The sequence below is a fragment of the Pteropus medius genome, unplaced genomic scaffold (genome assembly GCF_902729225.1).
Source record: "Pteropus medius unplaced genomic scaffold, Ma_sr-lr_union100, whole genome shotgun sequence".
Lineage (NCBI taxonomy): Eukaryota > Metazoa > Chordata > Mammalia > Chiroptera > Pteropodidae > Pteropus > Pteropus medius.
The window spans coordinates 2,445,841-2,467,407 of NW_024353787.1; the positions used below are offsets into that span (position 1 = coordinate 2,445,841).

Here is a 21,567-nt window from a genome sequence, read left to right on the forward strand (position 1 = left end):
GAAAATACATTACAAAATATGCCTATACATCTGAAACCCCTAATTGTTGAAGGAAAGCAAGAAATTATCCTACTCTTCACACACTAAAGGTGCTCCATTTCTTCTACCAAACTAGGAACTGTAAACAAAACCCGATGGAAGAAAACATTGGGAAGTATTTTTGTGAAACTGAGTTCACTAACATTCAGCTTCCACAGTATGTACATCAGCGCAGACTTCTAGACAAAAAGAAACTAAAAGATGAGTTCTATGGCACAGCACTTAATCTTGATTTAAAAAAAGTTCCCTGCAAGACTAATAAAAGAAAGTTAATCTTTTAGAAAGGGTACCCATGACTCTTACTCTCCTTACTTTATGGGTTATAAACCTACAGTACAGCTCTTATAGCGGTGGTTCTTAACACTTTGATACTAAGGAACATGACAGAAGGTAACAATCCTTTCAGAATATGCACTCTCTCACAAAAATTTTACAGAACCCATGAGCTCCCTATAGTCCACAGACCACAGATTAAGAACAGAGAACATTAAACCTACGCAATCTCCAAACCCTGTTTCTTCTCATGGATACATCTCTACTCCATCAATCTACTTCAGGCATCCACCATCACCAGCCTGGACTAGTACAATGGCCTCTTAATTGATATCCACAATTGATATCAATTAATTGATAACCATAATCTATTTTCCACACCTCTGCGAAAGTGATTTTAAAATATAAATCAGACGGCAATCCCTCCCATCCACCAGAAGGCTTCAAGGGCTTCCTCAAAAACCTTAGCTCTCCATCTGATATTTAACCACTCTTCTTTGTTGTCAGCCACAATTGGCCTTTTCTGTTCTAAAAGCATGCTAAATTCTTCCCATCTTCAAGTTTTGGCACTTGCTGTTCCCTCCACCTAGAACATTTTCCTGCAACCCTATGAAACTAAAACTGTCTCTTCACTACCATCAAGAAGAAATTCTCCTACTTGAAACTAACAAAATAAAATAAAATAAAATATAAAATAAAATAAAATAAATAAAATAAAATAAATAAAATAAAATAATTCTCCAACCAACCTCAGGTCTCTTTTTTCAGTGTCTAGTCGAATTCCCTGCTTGATACTGCCACATCACTCTTAACTTGTATTTTACCTGTTGTCTTCTTCCACTATACTGTAAATTCCCAAAAGGCAGGACCCCTTCTGTCTCACAGCCCCTGTATTCCCAGCGCCTAGAACAGGGGGTAGGTCCTCAGGCACTATTTGTTGAATCTATCAAACAAACACTGAATCAATCTTAGATGTTTACAGAATGTGTGAAGCAAAATCTAGTATTTGAGAGAACAGCATTAACAACACTTCCTTCAATTCGGGATGTCATTATGCCCAATAGAAACAGGCTAGCACCTCAAGATTCTTGGTGGTTAACATCATTTACACTAAAAAACAAATTGTACATCTTAAACTCTCTCCCACTCAGCCTCATCTCTCCCCATCTCGGTGTTAATCTCAGAAATACTCCAAGCCTCCTCCCTCCAATTTCTCAGTACAAAAAGGACATTCCTTTTGCAATCTGTAACTTCACTGGCTAAACCAAATTCGAAAAGTGCCTGTACCTGGTATGAAAGAAATATGTTAAAAACTTATACTACCACTGTTGCTATTACTACTGCCACCACTATCACCGCTAAAATTGGATTGTACTTAGTCTCCAAAAACATCAGTCTCTAAAACTGAAGGGCTTTCACTCATGTAAAGGTTTAAAAAACAAAGACGGAATTGTATTGGACATAAAGGTTTTCAGTTAAATAGCATCTTATAGAAACTTCAACTCACCTCTTCTACAAAATACAATCGAGCCTGTCTGCAGAAAAAAATAGTTCTTGATATTGCTAAAGTGTGTGTATGTTTGTTCACAAAACATCCCCAGCAAAGAACTAAGCCCAATGTGCTCCACAAACTGTTCATGGCAGCAGCCATATATGGCTCTCTAATAGGCTTCTATATGATACACACCTAAGGCTGTCTAGATAACAGGACAGACTACAACGCACAGTATTCCCATAAACAAAAAAAGAAAGGGCCATCTGAAAGAGAAGGAAAATAATGTTGCGATACATGCGTTTCCACTCTGGGCCCACAATCCAGCAATCCTATGAATGATAGTGACAATAATAATAGTGTTTAATACACATCAGATGAGCTAAGCGATTTTCAATTTAATCTCATTTAATCTTCACAATAATCCTAGAAAGTGGTCACAGTTACCGCTATTTTGTAGATAAGGAAACTGAGGCACCTGGAAGTGAAGCCCCTTGACTTAAAATCAAAAGCTGGCGGAGCCAAAATTTGAACCAAGGCAAGCCGGCTCCAGAACCCTTCTGTTACGCTGTCACCTGAAGCTTCACTGGCTCTCTCCTCTCAGGCTCTACCATACTCTGAAGCCTTTCCTTCAATCCAATTAACAATTTCTCCGTAACAATCTCCCTGTACTATCACTGATGGCTTCCAACTTCTAGGAGCCGGCGCTACTCGCCAGCTTATGCCGCCATGCTCCTCCCCTAAGATTTAGAAAAGCAAATGAACAGCTGATAAAAGTTGGTTAGGTGCTAAGGGAGGCAGAGAAAATTAAGAAAATTGCCTCATATAAGCAAAACACACGCCGATTACCACTGGAATGCAAGTCGGCCTCTCCAGCCAAAGGTACTGAAATAAAAGAAGGCGCACAAATGTTCCCGTGGCAGATAAACTTGGACTATGCCTCCTCTGGCCACACAGCAGAAAAGAACGGAAGAGGTACGAACATTACTGACTGCCAGCCACATGCGCCCTAAGGGAAAACAGAACCAGGCCAATGGAGACTAGTGGGGGGCGGGGGTAAAGGCACTCAAGAGTTCCGGGAAAAAGAGAAATCCAAATAATTAGGTTCAGACAACTAAAGAAAGGGTGAGGGAGGAGGAGGTGAAAGCCGCTCCGCGGCAGCTTACAAGAAAGAGAAAGGTAGAAAGAAGCTCCGGAAAAAAGGCGGCCCTGAGCGTCGGGAGCTAGGCCGGAGAGAGGGGAAGCCCAGTAGGGAGGAGAGGGGGAGGAGTCGGAGGGAGTGGGGCCCGCTCAGAGAAGGCCAGGAGGTAGGCGCGGGGGAGCGGCTCCGCGCCAGGCCGGCCTGGGGACACTGAGCCAGCCGCCAAGGAGAAAAGGTAAAAGACGAAACGACTGGAGCTGGTCAAACTGCCCCGGTTCCTATTCGAGGGGCTCACTCACCTGGGCCCACCACAGCGATCGCAGCTGCAGCCTCGCAACGGCACAACCGGCCCGAACCTCGCCCCCGCCCGACAGCGCGCCCCGCGTCCCCGCTCTACGACGGGGGCAGCGGCGGCGTCGCCTCGCTGCCTCCTGGGAAGTGTAGTCCTAAATTCGTCTCTCCTTGCCAACTTGATGATGTTCTCAACTACATTTCCCACAAGGGAAGGCGAGCGTTGGGCCCGCCGCTTTGCGTCACGCGCCAGGTTGTCGGCAGTCACGTGGGTTGCTCCGTTCCATCCCCTCCCCCCGCCTGGGTGGCCTGGAGAGGAAGGAGGGAGGTGGACGGAAGGGGCGGAAGCGTTGCTGACGCCACTGCCCCCACCATTTTGGAACCAGTCTGGAGGGAGGGTCTCGGCCCCACCCACTCGCGGCCTTCTTTTGCTGTCGAAAAGCTTCTGAGCTGAGAATCTGGTCTCCTGGCTTTCAATCCCTAACGGGCCACCTCTCGCTTTATGACCTTGAGCATATTGTCTCCCCTTTCTCAGCCTGTTTCCTTCCCTGTGAATTGAGACTTGTAGTTTCTACCCCACAGACTTGTTGCGAGGTTCGGACAAAGGCACATGAAGTCGTCTAGTACACTGAAAGCGCGTCGCAAATGGAGTTGTTTTTATTGTGATAGTTTGACTTCGAAGATCCTGGAGCCCGGATGGGCAAAGCTCTCTCTAGCCTCATCTCCCATCTCCTCGGCTCCCAACCCCATTCCCGCCTTCCATGACAACAGGAGCACCGAAAGACTTTTTACGAAAGTGTCCTGTGAAGCTTGTTAAAATGGATGCCACTCACCTATTAAACCGGAAGTTTCCTGGAGTGTAGCCTTGTAATCTGCATTAGAAACAGACTCCTGCAAAGATTCTTTGGCACAAACAGGTTTGCAAACCACTGCATTTATCAGGGTTTTGCATAAGCCAATTTTTGCTGGAATTCCTGCCCTAGTGAACTCGAACCTTTAAATACAGAGTTCAGATGTCCCCTCTTCCGCGAAGCCTTCCAATTTTTCAATCTCCTTCCCGTACTCTTACAGTACCTTTGAATTTTGTTCTGAAATTATCAGGGCCTGTATTTGTCTTCCCCACCAGACTGAGCTCTTTGAGAACAGATTAGTTCTGATGGACTTCTGCATTCCCAAGGCAAAGTAAACAAAGTAGATATGAATAAATATTGAAGGTATCTACTGATTCCTGCGGGAGAAGCTTACCAGGCTCAACTCAAGTGTCAGACCCTGGCACATCACTCCTTACCTTTACTGGCCTCAGCAACATTCCTTCCACACTACTTATGTTTTCTTCCTCCTTTGAGTACTTCCTGTGGGCTGCATGCTGTTTAGAGCTGCTTGCAAGGTTCTGATTCAATTTAATTTTCAATTCACAGGTTTTTCTGAGTGTTTACTACATGTCACACCCGGTGCAAAATCTATGAACACAGAGGTAAAAGACATAACACAATCATTCCTCTGATTTTCTAAAATACTCTATGCTGGATCCCTTCTTCTCTCCCACCTCTCCCACTTTCCTGGCTCAGAAACATCCCACAGTACCAGCCTCCTCCTCCTCTCCTCATTCAGACTCTTTCCCTGAGTGACCTCTCCCTTTGGCATACTCAGGTAGCTTTTTACATCTCTTCTATGCATTTTACTCCCTTATCTACATCTTAGTATCAACTCATAGTCCCAGATGTTTGAGAATCACCATCCCCTAAGTTCCCACTGGTATCTCAAACTAAACCTGCCAAAAACTGAACTCTTCTTCCCTTCAATACAGCATTACCTAGTTAATTGTGTAGTTCATTGTTCTCATGTCTGTATTCTCCACTAAGCTCTGAGTTCCTCTCAAGGAAGAGAACACCTTACTACTCCATTCACATATTGAGCAACTGCTATGGGCAAGGCCTTGTACTAAAAGCCCAGGAGGAAAATGATAAATAAAACAAATGTATTCCCTGCTTTCACAAGAGCTTACTTCCAACTGGAGAGACAACATTACAAAGTCTAGCACATGCATAATTAATTATCACTGTGATAAGTGCCACACAGAGTATATGGTATATACTGTGACAATATAGAACAGGGGTCACAAACTACAGTCTACTGGCTAATTCCAACCTGCCTCCTGTCTTTGTATGGCCAGAAGCTAGGAACTGCTTTTATGTTTTTAAATGGGGGGGAAAAAATTCAAAAGAAGACTAATATTTCATGACACGAAAAATATATATAAAATACAAAGTTCGGCATCCATAAATTAGTTTATGTATTATCTATGGCTGTTACAACACAGACTTAAGTAGCTATGATACTCTATGACCTGCAAAGCTTAAAATATTTACTATCTGTGCTTTACAGAAGTTTGCTGACTCTTGGCATAAAATCTGGAGGTCTTGATTTAGGCTAGAAAGTCAGAGGAGGTTGCCCTGAGTAAGTGACCCATAAACTTGTAATTAATCAGGCCAAGAATTGGGGAAGAGCGTTCCAGATGGGAAGAACAACACATGAGAAAGCCATGTGGCCTGAAGGAACCTGGCACATCCTAAATACTGTTAGGCCTGCCATTGACTCTGGAGTGTAATGAGAACTAAAGCACAGGAACCTGGTGAGGTAATAAGGAGCCAGATCCTTGTGGGTCTGATAGTCCAAGTTGAGGATATTAAATCTTAACTCTGAGAACAATGGGAAGCAACTGAAAGGTTTATATGCAGGAAAGGGATTCAGGTTTCCTTTTTTAAAGGATTATTCTGATACAATGTGAGAATGGATTAGGGCAAACCAGAATGAAAATGGAGAAACCAATTAGAAAGTTATAGAAGTCCAAATGAGAAGACACAGTGGCTTGATCTAGTGTGTTCTCAGTGGGAATGAAGAAAAGTTGGCAGATTAAAAAGATGATCAAAGATATTTAGGAGATCAAATCTACAGATTTCGGTGATCAACTGGATGAATAAGGGAGGGAGGAATCAAGGTAGACCCCTAGGTTTCTGGGTTGAGCAGCTATGTGGATGGAAGTACTATTGCTGCCTCCCTACCCTACTCTGCTTGTGCAGATCTCCCCACACAATGTACTGAAATCGTCCATTACAGATCTGTGTCGCCTGCTGAGAGCCATCTCCTAGATAGCAACAACTAGCTTGTTCTTTTCTTCCTACGGCCTGTGGGCTAGGCACAGAATTGGCAGCAGTAAATGTGTATGGACTTTCCTTTGTTCTTTCTCTTTTTCTAAAAGGAGTTCCTCTAGCCTTCTGATCTACCAAAATCTCAGAGGAATTCTGGCTTCCTTTTTCTACCTCATCTATCATATGGCATCAGTCACAAAGTCCAATGTTTTCTGCCCCCAGAACTTCTGTTGAATTTCCTACCACTCTGTTTCAGGCCTTCTTATGTCTTAGCAGGTTAGAACAATGCCTGAGCCAGGGTAAGGGGGATGTAAGTGTTGGCTATGATTAAGAGCTCTTCCCTGGCCTCCTGGCTTCTTGCCTCTTTCCATCCAGGCCATCCTCAGGAAGGTAATCAGAGAGTTATCTCTCAAGTACAACTTTGATTATGTTGTTTCCTGACTCCAGGGCTCTCAGGTTCAAACTCTAAATCCCCAGTGTGATCTACAAGGCCCCACATGGTCTAACTTCTGACAATCTCTCCAGTTTCACCTTCGCTTTCTTCTGTGCTTAGCTTCCAAGATCAGATGGGATCAGGCGTGTTCAGGGTGGGATTCACCTTCACTTTCAAAGGTTCTCCATTTCCATAGGGATGAAAGGTAAGCTCAAGACCCTCCCCAGTCTGTCCTCCATGACCTCATCAGCCTCAGCTCCTTCATACACAATGCTCCTATCATTTGTGCTATTCTTGACCATACTCTGGGCTTCTCGTCTTCTCACGCCAGCTCATGCCCTTCCTCACCAGTGGCCCAACCTATCAAAGGCTTATCTTGTCAGTACGGACTCTCCTTCCCTCAGGAGAAACCCAAGTCTCCTCTGCATTTGTCAGATTCTCCCTTACCTTGTTACAACTTCTGCACATCCATTCCTCCACTAATCTGGGAACAAATAGAGTGGCCATCTGTTGCTGTGCCTGCTCAGCCTCTGGTAGCAGCACTCTGATAATCTTTTGAGAAGCCTTCCCTCCCCGACCCTGGCTCCAGGGTGAGCAGGTGACTCTGGCTGATCAGCACATTTCATTCCTTTGGCCACAGTGATTGGCAGATGGCTCAAACCAGGCAAGCAGAGAGAATGAGCATCAGCCTGAGACCTATGCTAGAACACTGTGAAAAGGACTCTCACTTTCTTTTGGGATTGCTAAACCAGAAGAGTAGCAGCCTGCACTTGTTAATGGTCATTTCTGCCACTACTAGAGAGAGGCTTCTTGAGAACGAGGCCTAACACAGTTAGTTGGAAAGCAGAGCCATGAGTTGAAAAAGAAATTCCAAGCAATGCCAGTTAAACCCTTGATTTAGCCATGCCTGAAGTTAGCAGCCCCTCTGGGTTCTTTCATGTGTAAGCCAATAAATGAAATCGTTTGAGTTGGGCTTCTGTCACTCATGACTAGCAGAAAGTAGCTGATAGAGCTATCTACTGTGTACAAGAGGTTCTCAGGGCAGGAAGGAAAATGGTAAGGGAGATCAGAACAGACTAGGCTCAGCACCAGTGTGTGACCATCGAAAAGGCCACCTGTGGAAAAGAGCGGTTACCTTTGCTATTGCTCAGATCAACCAAAGTACCTTCACTTCCATATCTGCTTTGCAGGAGAACCAAACCACCCATTCTCGTCAAGGTAGTAAGTGGTCTGAATTTGGGAGGGGGTGAGGATGAGGGTGGGATCTAAGTATCACCTTCAAACCTTAACGCTAGCATTTGTATTAATTTCCATTCATTGGTTTTTCTTTCTGAACTGGACTGTGTATCATGTCCTGTGTCCTCTGTATTCTCCTGGCACAGAAGTTCTCAATATAAATGATATAAATTAATTCAGGTCTTGATTGAATTCCTGCTCCATTTATGAAATAAGAAGGGATACAAATTTTACAAATGAGATGCAATACAAACCCTGTTCTCAAGGTCTCCAGTGACCAATCTGACCAGTCTCGGAAGGGCAGGGAAGGCTTCCCAAAGATGAAGCACTTGAGCTGGTTCTTGAAGGAGGAGAGGAGTGTTGCAGGAAAGTGCAAAGGTGTGGAGATATGAAAGGTTCATTTAAGGGAATATTGTATTTCCCCAAGGGCACTTGGAAGGACTGTTCTGAGTGACACCCCCCACATCGGTGCACACACATATCTCTGAGCAAACCAGAGGGCAGGGCTTCACTTCAATTCTCCTCAGTCCACTCATGTGGACAGGTCAGTTGAGACTGAGCACTCAATACCAGACACTTACAGAAGGAAAAGAGGCTCACAAAGTAGGTCCCAGGGAAAGCAGGATGTGACACCAAGCACCAGTCACTACTCTTTCCCCACCCCTGGCTCTGAGCAAGCTCCTCCCACAGTAAGGAGGCATCCCCTTTAGGGGTGCCGATAAATGCAACATCACTGACCCCTCTTGGGCTCTGATTTGATAGCGCTGGGTCCCAGAAAAGCCAGTTATTCCTAGTCAGACCTCTGAGGATCACCACAGGCCCTGCTCCAGACTGGGATTTAGGCCTGAGATCTAGCCTCCCCCACCCATTTTTGCATCAGAAGCGCAAGCCTGGACCTCACTGATCTAACTCCCCAAATTACTTCAGAACAGGGAACTCATTCTTTGTTGGCACATTTTACTTACTCCTAAGACCTGCTTCTTTGAAACAGCTGCTTTTTTATCTTTGATCTAACTCAGGGTTTCTCAACAGGGGGCAATTTGATCCCACAGAGGACATTGGGCAATGTCTAGAGACACTTTAGGTTGTCAGAACCTGAGAAGGGAGATGGGGGAGGAGTTGGGGGTGCTACTGACATCTGGTGGGCAGAGGCCAGGGATGCTGCTAAACATCCTACAATGCACAGAATGGCTCCCATAACAAAAAATGATCCTACCCAAAATATCAATAGTGCCAAGGTTAAGAAACTCTTTATCTTGCTTAGGGAGAAAAAGTTCAATAACACTAAGCTTAAAAATATTCTTATGGTCTGACCAGAAATAGCTAACACAAACTTGTTTTGCAATTCATCCATAAATTTATATTTCCTCTCCTTTCCCCAGCTCCTATACGGAAGGTGGTGGAGGTGGTGGTAGAGGGATGCTACAGAGGTAGATTAGGGCAGGTGTGGATGACAGGTGGGCTCACACACTGCAAAGAACACAGGCTTTGGAGACAGATAAGTTCATATTCAGCCTTGACTACTTCTTTAGCTGTGTGCCTTCAGGCAAGTGACTTACTCTCTTTGAGCTTAGTTTTCTCATCTGTAAAAGAGGACAACTCCTACCTTACTAGGTCCAGGCACTCAGCTCTTAATACGACTTCAGCCTGAGACAGTTAGAAAGCCATCAGAAGAAGTTAGGGGGTCAGCTTTGAGTGGTCACTGCAGCAGCCTGGATGGGAGGCTACTCGCCCTCACAGTGTTGTGTTTAATTCTCTCCAGCCAGATCTGGAAGTCTTTCTTGAAGTCTAGCTTGAATCTCTCCTTTTCCTTCTGTATAGTTCAGTGTCTCAGCGGGTTGTTGTCACCACAATGGTCAGACCATGCTGCTGAGAAACACTGAGGTTGTATTTGTATTTTAGTCTCCTTGCTGTGGGTGTGTTTCCTTCTTTTCTCCAGGGGATGAGGATAGAGCCTGTTAAAGGCTTTGGGGTTGCCAGGCCAAAAGCAGAGGTTGCTAAGCACCAAAAGACATCCCCCAGCCAGGGCTTTTGTTTACCAAGGCGGGCTCTAGGAGACATTCCAGAGCACAGGGCTACAAGGCTCCGGGGTGGAACGGGCCCATCTGAGAAAGCTTAAAGAACTTTCCCAAGCCTGAGAGAGTGAATAGCCAGCCCTTTGGGTATCTTTGCTACTGCTGTTGTATTTCCTTGAGTAATAGCAACTTTGTATCACTCCCATACACATCTCCCAGGAGCTTTGATGGGCCTCCAGAGCTGCTGTTTTGGGGGGGAGGGGATGGGTATGTGAATGCTAAGAGTAGTGGTTTGAGAGTCACAGAAAAAGACCACTGTGGCTAAGCCACACGGATCCATGAGGATAGATCATAGTTGATTGATGATCAGAGTCCTCCTCTGAATGTTATACTAGACTAGAGAAACCCTCAGGAATTATACATTGTGCTTCAGAGGGGTGGGGCATTATTTGAAATTAAATTATAAAAACTTACAATTAAAGAAAGTGTGTTCAAAGGTAATAACATTCAAAGTGTATCACTTCCTAACTATTTTACTATATTTTGGTATTATCTGTGCTCTTGGGATTAGTCACATCTTTATGGTGGAAATACTACATAATGGTGTAGTCTTCCCAGCAACACTGTCAGTGAGGTCATTTGGCAGCTTCAAATTGGCCCTGGTGGGAGTATTTACACCATGGAAATTGGCAAATGCTACAAATCCAGTCTCTCCCTAGCAACTCTCCCCAAGTGGTTTGTGAACATTTACACCACTGGGTAGAGAATTCCCAAAAATGACTGTGATTGAATTTTGAAGGGGAGTTGGAGCAGATAATGTGATTTAGAAAAATAAATAAATGTGACAAGTCTTACATCTGAGCATCGTGGGTAATACCTAGTCCAGAAATATTTGGGGGCTCATCTCTCCCTTCCTTAGAGACTAGAATCCACACCAAAACACATCTGTGGTGCCTTCTGGATGGAATAAGACCAGAAATGCCATGAGGGCAGGGGCTTTGTTCACTGCTGCTTCAGCAGACCCTCAGACCCCTTCTTAGTCTCAACAACTCTTCCAGGTTCCCTAGCTTCTGAGTCAGGGCAGTTGAGGCCATGCTAGGGGCAAGGAGATGCACAAGGCCTGGTGGGTGACCCAGGAGTTGACTTTTCTCAAGCACATGGATCTACGTGCAATCAGGAAAGGTTGCCAGTTGGAGGCAATTCCTCCCCAGGGAACATTTGGCAATGTCTAGAGACATTTCTGGGAGGAAAGGTGCTGTTGGCATCTGGTGGGCAGAGGCCAGGGATGCTACTGAACATCCTATAAAGCCTGGGACAGCAAATCCCTCTCTCATCAAAGAATTATCTCAACACCTCATCAAAGAATTATCCTAACACCCCCCAACAAAGAATTATCAATAGTGCTAAGGTTGAGAAACCTTGGAATAGGAGATACAATGCGGAGAAACTCAGACGGGGTGGGGTCTAGGAAGAGATAAAGAAAAAGTCTGCCTGCCCTTGGCTGCTTATCCCTTCCTCCCCCAGGGCACCCATTTCTCTGTGGGGGTCATTCAGTCTCTCATTCTGTGTCTTGCCCTGCTTCTCCAGTCTGTCTCTGGTGCTATCCCCATTTATCTCTGTTTATCTCTTGGTTGCTTTTTCTCACTCTAAGTCATGCCATCTGCTCTGGCTGGATCCTTGTGTTCTGAGACAGGAGACAAGCCTTTGGCATTCGTCCTCCCTCGGCCCACACTAATCACTCCAGCTGCCTTGGCCTGGGAGCTGGGCCAGGAAGTTGGTGAAGGGGAGAGTACAAAGACAGAGGACCTTTGACCCTAGGGCTCTACCTCCTACCTCCAAGAAGCCGGGCGCTCCAGCCTTCTCTCTTCCCCTTGTTCCCAGGTTGCAGGACCAAAGTCAGCCTGCCCAAGTGGCTGTGCCCGGACCCACAGACCCCTTCCTTTCTCCCTCATCCCCGGCTTTTTACACTTCTCTTCTAGCCTAGTCCAGCAGCTGTTACAAAACAACTGGGGGCTGGACAGCTGCTCACCCCCGGCCCCACCCTGGGCAGTAACACCAGGCTCATGACTACCGTTGAGCCCAGAACCCTCTGCCTCATAACCAATGGCCTCTGCCCTAACCCTGTTTTCCAAGACCAAGTGCTAAGCACTCAGAGCCAGGACATGGCCCCTTGTGCTTAGAATCCAGTGCTCAGCATCCAGGCTCAACTACCAGTGCCAGTCACCAGGATCCAGAACTTGCCCTCAGTGCCTGCTGCCAGGGCTGCCTGCCCTGCCCCTCCCACTCACCTCACCTGGCAGAGCCCTAGAGGCCTAGGCTGCTATGTGCTGGGGCCAGCAGGGCCCAGGGTGGGCACTGTGTGAGGCCAGAGACTTTGCAGAAAAAGTCCAGTGGCAATTTTTAAAACAAATTCGAGTGGCTTTTAAAGTAAAAATTATTTAAATGAAGATGTTAAATAAAACTTGAGGAAAGGACCAGTAGTATAGGCAGAGAGAGGAGAAAGGCCAGGGCATAGGGATGGAAGATAAAATATAGGCTGCCCAGTTACGTTTGAATTTCAGGTAACAACAAAGACTTTTTAAATATAAGTATGTCCCATGCCACATTTAGAACATATGTCTCCTAAATAATTATTCATTGTTTATCTGAAATTCTACTTTAACAAGGATCTTATATTTTGATTTATAAAATCCAGCAACCTCACCAGGGGATAAGCTTTACCCCGAGCCCTCATCCAGATTATCTTCCAGTGTTTTAGGTGGGAAAACAGAGTCTTTCTATCACAGCTCACTTTTGGATAAAGAGAACTTCAGGGGATTCTTTTTATTATTTTTACTTTTATACATCTTTTTATTTTCTTTATTTTCTTTCTTTCTTTATTTTTTTAACACCTATAGCACCTGGTCTTCCTAGGTAGTCTCCTATCCAAGTACTAACCAGGCCCGACCCTGCTTAGCTTCCAAGATCAGACGAGATCAGTCACGTTCAGGGTGGTGTGGCCGTAGACTATTTTCTTTAAAGAGTCAGCATTTGTGTACCATTAAAAAAAATCGGCATTCGTGTACCACAAAAAAAGAATGTAGACTTTATATTTGCCTAGATTATTGCAACATACCCTTTTGTTCACTATTTAAAAAGGACATTTTTACCAAATCAAATGGTCACATGATTTAAAATTCCATAGGTACATGTTACCATGCAATGAAATACTTCTTCTGCCCCTGTCCCTCGGCCACCCAGTTCCCTTCCCGGCTTCTCTGTATTTCCTTCTGGAGACATTTTATTGCCACAGCCTCATAACTGTCTTCCTGTTTCCAATCTTGCCCACCTGCCTCAATAACTGTGGCTGGCTGATATTTTACCTCCAATCATGTTACCTCCCAACTTAAAACCCTCCTGTAGTTTTCCACACCCTGGGAAAAAGAACAAACTCCCCAGCTAACCAGGATATGGAGCATTCCGTGCCTGATTCCTGTCCAGCTTCCAGGACACTTGGCAACACCTCTGCCTGCCTCACACGCCTCCACAGAAACACCACCTGCCTATTAGTCTCCCTCACTCCCCCACCTGTTCTGGCTTCCAGGCTCTTGTTCGTGTTTCTCTCTGTCAGACATTTATTGCACACAGATAGCATCTACCGTGTGCCAGCCACTGGGGGCTAGGTAGGACACAGTGAACAAACTGAAATGTTCCTGCTCTTGTGACTCAGGTGCTGGCAGAGGAGCATTTAATAGACAAATAATTACAATGAAGCCTTGGCTGCGCTAGGGTAAGTACAAAGCTCAGGGTCAAAAAAAGCCTCCTGGGAAAAGTGATACTAACATTTGAACAGCCATCACTCAACCCCGGAGTAGGGTCATGGGCAGCGGAGAGCGTCCCAGGCCAAGGAAACAAACAGTTCATGCAAAGGCCCAGAGACACGGAGAAGAGTCATAAGTCCAGGGTGGTGAGAACACCGAAGAGAGGAAGAGTGTGAGAGCCACAAGGTGAGAAGCCCCTGGAAGCCACCCTACAGAGCATGCATCTTATCCTGAGAGCAATGAGAAGACCTGAGAAGGACTTGGCAGGAGAGTGTGTGGGCAGAGTTGTGGCTGCTGGGCAGAATCTAGATTGGAGGAGACAGCCTTGTTGTTCTTTCCCGGATGGCAGAAATGATGGCAGCCTGGGCAGGTTTGCAGGCACTGGGGACGGAGTCAGAGATAGATATCTCAGAGGTGAGGCGGTGTGAAAAATGACTTCGCAGGGATCACATGGGAGACTGGTGGATCCTGGTAATATTCCTTGGGATAGAGTTTCTGAGTCCAGTTTGGACTTGTTGAATTGCAGGCTGTCCAGCAGATAGACATACAGGCTATCAACTTCAGGAAAGAAGTCTGGACTGGAGATTCTTATTTGGGAGCCATCAGCATAAAGATAACAATAAAAATGCTACTCAGCCTCTATTGGGTACTTACTAAAGGAGATAAACTTTTCTAAGTTCTTTACCTACATTAACTTATCAATTCCTCACAACAAATCTATGAGTTAGGTGCCATCACTTCAGAGCCGAGATTTGAATCCCAGCTGTCCAGCATCAGGATCCATGCTTTTAACCACTCTATACAGCCTCTCACCTAGTTAGTACTTTAAGCCCTAGTAGTGGATGAGATCAACTTCAGAATTGTGAGAGAAAGGGGCAGATAATCAACCCTAAGGAAGACTAGCATCTGAAGCCAGCGTTGCAAACTCATGGCCCAGGGCCTGAATCCTGCTCTTAGATAAGTTTTCTCTGACATGGTGAGTGTTTTAAATTTTTTAAATTAATTGCCATGTAAAAAAAAAAAAAAAAAAAAACAACAACCACGAAATGGATCAAACACCTAAACAGAAAAGCTAAAAGTGTAAACTCTTAGTAGATAACAGGGGAAAAGCTTCATCATGACATTGAATTTGGCAATGATTTTATGCTTATGACACCAAAAGCACAAACAACAAAAGAAAAAATAGGTACATTTGATTTCATTAAAATTAAACATGTTTGTGCATCAGACACTATCAGCAGAGTGAAAAGACAAACCCATAGAATGGTAGGAAATATTTGTATATCATATATCTGATAAGTGACTAATATCCAGACTATATAAAGAACTCCTAAAATTCAACAACAAAAATACAACTCAATAAATGGGCAAAGGACTTGAGTAGATAGATATTTCCCCAAAGAAGATATACAAATGGCCCATAAGCAAATAAAAAGATGCTCAGCATCGCTAATCATTAGGGAAATGTAAATCAAAACTACAATGAGATATCACCTCATACCTATTAGGATGACTACTATAAAAAAACAGTGTTGGCAATGATGTGGAAAAATCGAAACTCTCGTGCATTTTTCTTGAGAATGTAAATTGTACTGCTCCTTTGGAAAACAGTGTAATATGGCAGTTCTTAAAAATATTAAACAGAATTAACATGTAATCCAGCAATTCCACTTCTGGGTATATACTCAAAAGATTTGACAGCAGGGACTTGAACAGACTGTATACTCAAGTTCATGGCAGCATTATTCACAATAGTCAAAGATTGAAACAATCTAAATGTCATTGTCAGATGAATGGATAAACAAAATGTTATTCAGCCTAAAGAAGGAATGGGATTCTGACACGTTACAACATGAACGATCCTTGAAGACGTTATGCCAAGTGAAATAAGCCTGTCACAAAAGGACAAATATGCATTCCACTTACGTAAGGTACCTAAGAACTCAAACTCATTGAGACAGAAAGTAGAATGGTGGTTGCCAGGGCCTGGGTGGAGGAGGTGATGGGAAGTTAGTGCTTAATGAATACAAAAATCTCAGTTTGGGAAGATAAAGTTCTGGAAACAAACAGTAGTGATGATTGCACAACAACGTGAATGTACTTGATGTTACAGACTCACACACTTAAATATGACTTAAATGGTAAACTTTATGTTATGTGTATTTTACCACAATAAAAAAATGGATGAAAATAGTTTATGGCCATACCCCCCTGAACGTGCCTGATTTCGAAAGCTAAGCAGGGTCAGGCCTAGTTAGTACTTGGGTGGGAGACCACCTAGGAATACCAGGTGCTGTAGGAATTAAAAAAAAAAAAAATAGATGAAAATAAAAAGGATAACTAACTTTTAAAGATACTATTTAAATTTTGTAAAACACTTTATGTTTGAATTAAATTTGCACTTTCCAAACAAAAATATCACACTTTATAGTTTCCGCTGTTTTAAATTTTGAACCCAAATGTTGGTAATTGTGTTTTAATGATACATATGTAAGTTTTAAATTAGCACATGTGGTTACATAGAATGCTAGAACTGAAGTAACTTAATTCTATGACTTCGTCTGTATAATCACTGTGTCATTGTTATTTATTCATAACCTACTGTTTAAACTCAGAAACATTCAGTGTCACAGTTAGAGACACCAACTGAACCCAAAGCAAGCTGGAGTGATTCCTAGCTATTAAGAAATTACATTCAAAATGAACATGTGTATTTTGTATGTCAAGGGGCTACTATTTATTTTTATTATTTATTTATTTTTGGCGAGGCAACCCTTGGTTGACCTTACAGATTGCAAGGACCTTATCAGCTTATGAATCCCTTATTTTTTTTATTTTTTATGCCTACAGCACCTAGTCTTCCTAGGCGGTCTCCCATCCAAGTACTAACCAGACTTGACCCTGCTTACCTTCCAAGATCAGACAGGATTGGGCTTGTTTAGGGTGGCATGGCTATAGACTAGAGGGGACTATTTAAGTAAAATTTTTCCTTATTAACTTCTGTGTAGAACACAATGTTTATTAAAAGGTAAATTATAAGTTCATGCCAATTTGAAACCTACACATATATTACTAAAACTCAACACTATTTAGAACTCAGACCAATTATATTTTTTTGTCAAGGAGAAGCATTTTTATTTTATTTTACTTTTTTAATTTTTATTTTTATGGTGACGTTGGTTAACTAAATACAGTAAGTTTCAGCTATACACTTTAACAATAAGGCACATATATATATATATATATATACATATATATATATATTTTTTACACTGCGTGTTCACCTCCCATAGTTAGGTTTCTTTCTGTCAACACATATTGGACCCCCTTTACCCCATCTACCTCCCCCTCCCTAATCCTACCTCTGGTAAACACTAGTCTATAGTCCATGTCCATGAGTCTCTGTTTGTTTGTCCTGTTCATTTGTTGCTTTTAGGTTTATATACCACATATAAGTGATATCATATGATTTTCAACTTTTTCTGTCTGGCTCATTTCGCTTAGCATGATTATCTCGAGGTCCGTCCATGTTGTTGCAAATGGCAGTATTTCATCTCTTCTTATGGATGAGTAATATTCCATTATATATATGTACCACAGCTTCTTTAGCCAATCATCTATTGTAGGACACTTCATTTGCTTCCATGTCCTGGCCACTGTGAATAATGCTGCTATGAACATCGGTGTGCAAATATCTTTTTGGATATGGGTTTTCAAGTCTTTGGGGTAAATATCCAGTAGAGGGATTGCTGGATCATGTGGTAGATCCATTCTTAGTTTTTTGAGGAACCTCCATACTGTTTTCCATTAGTGGCTGTACCAATTTGCAGTCCCACGAGTAGTGTATGAGGGTTTCTTTTTCTAAACATCCTCTCCAACATTTGTTATTACTTGTCCTGTTGATTATAGCTATTCTGACAGGTGTGAGATGGTATCTCATCTTTGTATCATTCTAATTTTAGTATATGTGCTGCCTAAGCGAGCACAAGAAGCATTGTTTTGACTGACATTGTTTAAAATTGCTAATGGATGGCGATAATAAAAAAAAACAACCATTTTTTAGTCATTTTAGTTATGGTTCTTAAATTCTCTACTGACAATGCACCTGGAGTGCCCCACACCTGGGGCAGACCCCTCCCGTCATCCTACTTTGGTAGGCCACTTCCAGCAGTACTGGAATCTAATTCCACCTGTGGACCAGTCGTGACTGTGAACCAGAGCTGAGTGCCAGGGGCTGCCCTTTGGAGGCATTCAAGTTCTCAGCCCTTAATTTAAAAGACCTCAGATGTTACCTTCTACAGGAAGCTTCCCTTGGCATTCTCTCCCTCCTTGAATCCAGAGCAAATATTTCTCCTTTATATCCCCATAGTACCCTATGCCTGGTTTTGTCACTGAACTTTTCTATTCTATTATAATTGTCTCTTTCTACTTCTAGGCTGAACACTCCGATAATAAGGCCCTGGCCTATGGATCAATTAGTGCTCAATGTTATGGCCTCATCAGGATATGTCTAACAGCTGTCTGGCAGTGAAGTGGTTTGGGGAAAGGGCTGATAGCACACAGGAGGAGTTGGGCTGCCCCAGGATGTCAGAGCCCCTTAAAATGGGAAGGGTGCCTTGCAACTAACAAAACTTTTTTATTCTGTGTTAGTTGAAGAAGTGCCTCATCCATATCACTAGTCCTAATTTTCACTAGCTTACAAAAAACAAAGGAATTGCCTGGCGACTGGCCGGTCGCACACACACTTCCAGACCTTTCAGCCAGTACCCCCCCCTGCCAGAGCCCTCTTGTCTAGTCTATGCAGCTCGGACCTCGCTTATCTTGTCATGTGCTAATTCAACCAGGATGGGGCGCCAGATGCCCGTCCAAGGGAAAGCCGGGCTCAGGCTTAAGGGCGGACTGACTGCTCTTGGGAGGGAGGCTCATCAGGACCGACGCCCGCTGGTGGAGCTGGGGAGTCCTGGTAAAGAAAGGGTCTGTGCGGGGGCGGGGAGTCGGAGAGTGTTGTAAGAGAGCTGGAGTTCAGGAGCTTTGGCAGCGGGATGGAGGGAGGAGGAGAGAAGGGCATTTGTTGCCTCTGGCCCTGCCTTGTCTGGCCCTGTTGGGGAAAGGGCAGAGCTGCAAAAAGAGAGGGCTCTCAGAGCACAGTGCCCCTGCCTCCTCCTCCATTCTCCTCAGTCTCGCTCAGGAACAGACCGGACATTCCTAAGTCTCCGGCGGGAAACCTGGAAATAGACCAGGAGGCCAGCCTCCCTGCATCCTGGGCCAGTTCTTCCAAAGGCCGCTGAGCCCCAGGACTTTTTGGAAAAAGCCAGAGGTCCCGGGCTCCTGAACACTGCACCCCTCCTAGAACTTTCCTCCCAGACTCCTCCCTCCCAGCCTGTGGGATCAGACCCCTCTCTTGAGCGCTAGACCTGTAGGAAAAAATTGTTATTCCAGGTCAAGGGTAAGATCTGTTCCCCTAAACCTGGCTCTCTACCATAGTTTGCTCTCTCAGTATCTCTATGATGATTTGACCAGTAAGCTGGGAATCATCTTTGACACCTTTCTTTTTCATTCCCTATGTCCAGTTCATTTTTTCACCTCCTGTTTCTTCCTCTTGGTTTCCATCGTTTACTGGACCAAGTGCCCACCATCTCTCAGCAGAGTTGGTGCTCTTGTCTGAACTCCCTACTACCACTCTTCCCCTCTTCTTCAAGCCCTTCTTCAGGTGGTAATCTGATAATCTTTCCAAACCATCAATTGGTCAGCCACCTGCTGAAATCTTTCAATAGTTTCCCAGACCAAACTCTTAGTCAGGCCTACAGGGTCCTCCCTGGTCTGGTCCTTCTCGCCTCTGGCATCCTCCTTCTCACTCTCTATGTTCCAACTGCACGCTGCTGTTCTCATCACAGGGCCTTTGCACGTGCTGTTCCCTTTGTGCTTTGTTAACCCCTATTCCTTCAGATCTCGGCTCCAGTGTTGCTTTCCCAGGGAGACCCTCCCTAACCTCCGTGACCAGGTCAGATCCTTTATTATTGACTCTCCTAGAACCACATAATTCTCCTTCGTATATTTGTTATACAATAGTACCCCCTTATTTACAGCTTTGCTTTCCACAGTTTCAGTTACCCATGGTCATCTGTGTTCCAAAAATATTAAGTGGAAAATTCCAGAAATAATAATTCATGAGTTTTAAAATGCATGCCATTCTGAGTAGCGTCATGAATACTCACTGTCCTGCTCTGTCTAGCCCGATATGAATCTTCCCTTTGTCCAGCGTATCTTTGCTGTATGTGCTACCTGCCCATTAGTCACTTAGTAACTGTCTTGGTTAGATCTCCTGTCACGATATCTCGGTGCCTATGTTGAAGCAACCCTTATTTTACTTAATAAAGGACCCAAAGCACAAATGTAGTGATGCTGGCAATTCGGATATGCCAAAGAGAAGCCGTAAGGTGCTTCCTTTCAGTGAAAAGGTGGCAGTTCCTGACTTAATAAGAAAAGAAAAAAAATCATGCTGAGGTTGCTGAGATCTACGGTAAGAATGAATCTTCTGTCTGTGATGTTGTGAAGGAAAGAGAAATTCGTGCTAGTTTGCTGAGACCACATTCACATAACTTTTATTACAGTATGTTGTTATAATTGTTCTGTTTTATTATTGTTAATCTCTTACTGTGCCTAATTTATACTTTTACAATAGGTATGTATGTATAGGAAAAACATAGTTTATATAGGGTTCGGTACTATCCATGGTTTCATGCATCCACTGGGGGTCTTGGAACATATCCCCTGCACATAAGGGGCGATGACTGTACTTGTAATTGTCCATTTGTTTGTAACATTATTTAATTAATGTCTGTTTCTTCCACTCAACCGTAAGCTCCATGAGTTTAAGGACCACGTCAATTTTTGCTCACTTGAAAATCTCCAGCATCGATGTGCCTGGCACAGAGTAGGTGCTCGGTATTCCTTGAATAAATAAGTAATTTAATGTTGCTCTCTGCTCTCCATCTCTATTTTCTGAGCCTGAGCCTCTGTCATCTCCTATCTGGACCTCAGTAATTCTTAACTGGTCTCCCAGTTTACAATCAAGTCCTTACTGGTTTCCCACTCGACACCCAGAGTGTTCTAATAAAAATACCAGTCTGACTATGTCACACTTCCAACTCCCTTTCTAATAGCCTTCAGTGGCTTCTCATGACCCTTGGAATAAAATACAAACTCTTGACACAGCCTTACAAGGCCTTGAATGGTCTGCCTCACCTCGTGCCAAACTCCACCTTCTCAACGGACCTTTCTTAATTCAACAAATATTGAGTGCCCGTTATACCAGGCACTGAGGATTCAGTGGTGAGTGAAAACAGATTCCTTCAAATCTGTTTACAATCTCCAGATACACGAACACACCTCCTTTTTATGCAGGGCCTTTGCACGTTTTCCCCTTCTCTGGAAAGTGCATATCTCTCCTCTTTCTCTATGTTCCTACTTTGCCCCATCAACACCTACTCACCATCTGATCACATCTTAAACACCCGTTATACAGGGATAGCTTATCTGACCCCCAACTCAGGTTCCCATGAGGGATGCTTTTGTTGCTCCCTATAGTCCACCTTCATAGCACTGACCACATTTTTTATTTCTACATTGGTTTGTGTGGTTATTTGGCTAATGCCTATCTTCCCCACTAGGAAGCTCCAGGAGCTTCCACATCTGGTT

At 43.9% G+C, this 21,567-nt stretch overlaps 1 protein-coding gene and 2 pseudogenes across 1 annotated transcript in view; all 3 read right to left on the bottom strand.

Moving 5' to 3' along the window:
* THRAP3 (thyroid hormone receptor associated protein 3) overlaps positions 1-3,394 on the bottom strand; it is a 63,259-nt gene extending 59,865 nt beyond the window's left edge. Inside the window, exon 1 of the mRNA XM_039850965.1 lies at positions 3,245-3,394. The gene's annotated coding sequence lies outside the window, so the exon portion shown is untranslated. The remainder of the gene's footprint in view (positions 1-3,244) is intronic.
* A 9,563-nt stretch (positions 3,395-12,957) lies between these two features.
* On the bottom strand, positions 12,958-13,076 carry LOC120593319 (uncharacterized; annotated as a pseudogene).
* A 3,634-nt stretch (positions 13,077-16,710) lies between these two features.
* Positions 16,711-16,829, bottom strand: LOC120593333 (uncharacterized; annotated as a pseudogene).
* Between the last annotated feature and the right edge of the window lie 4,738 nt (positions 16,830-21,567).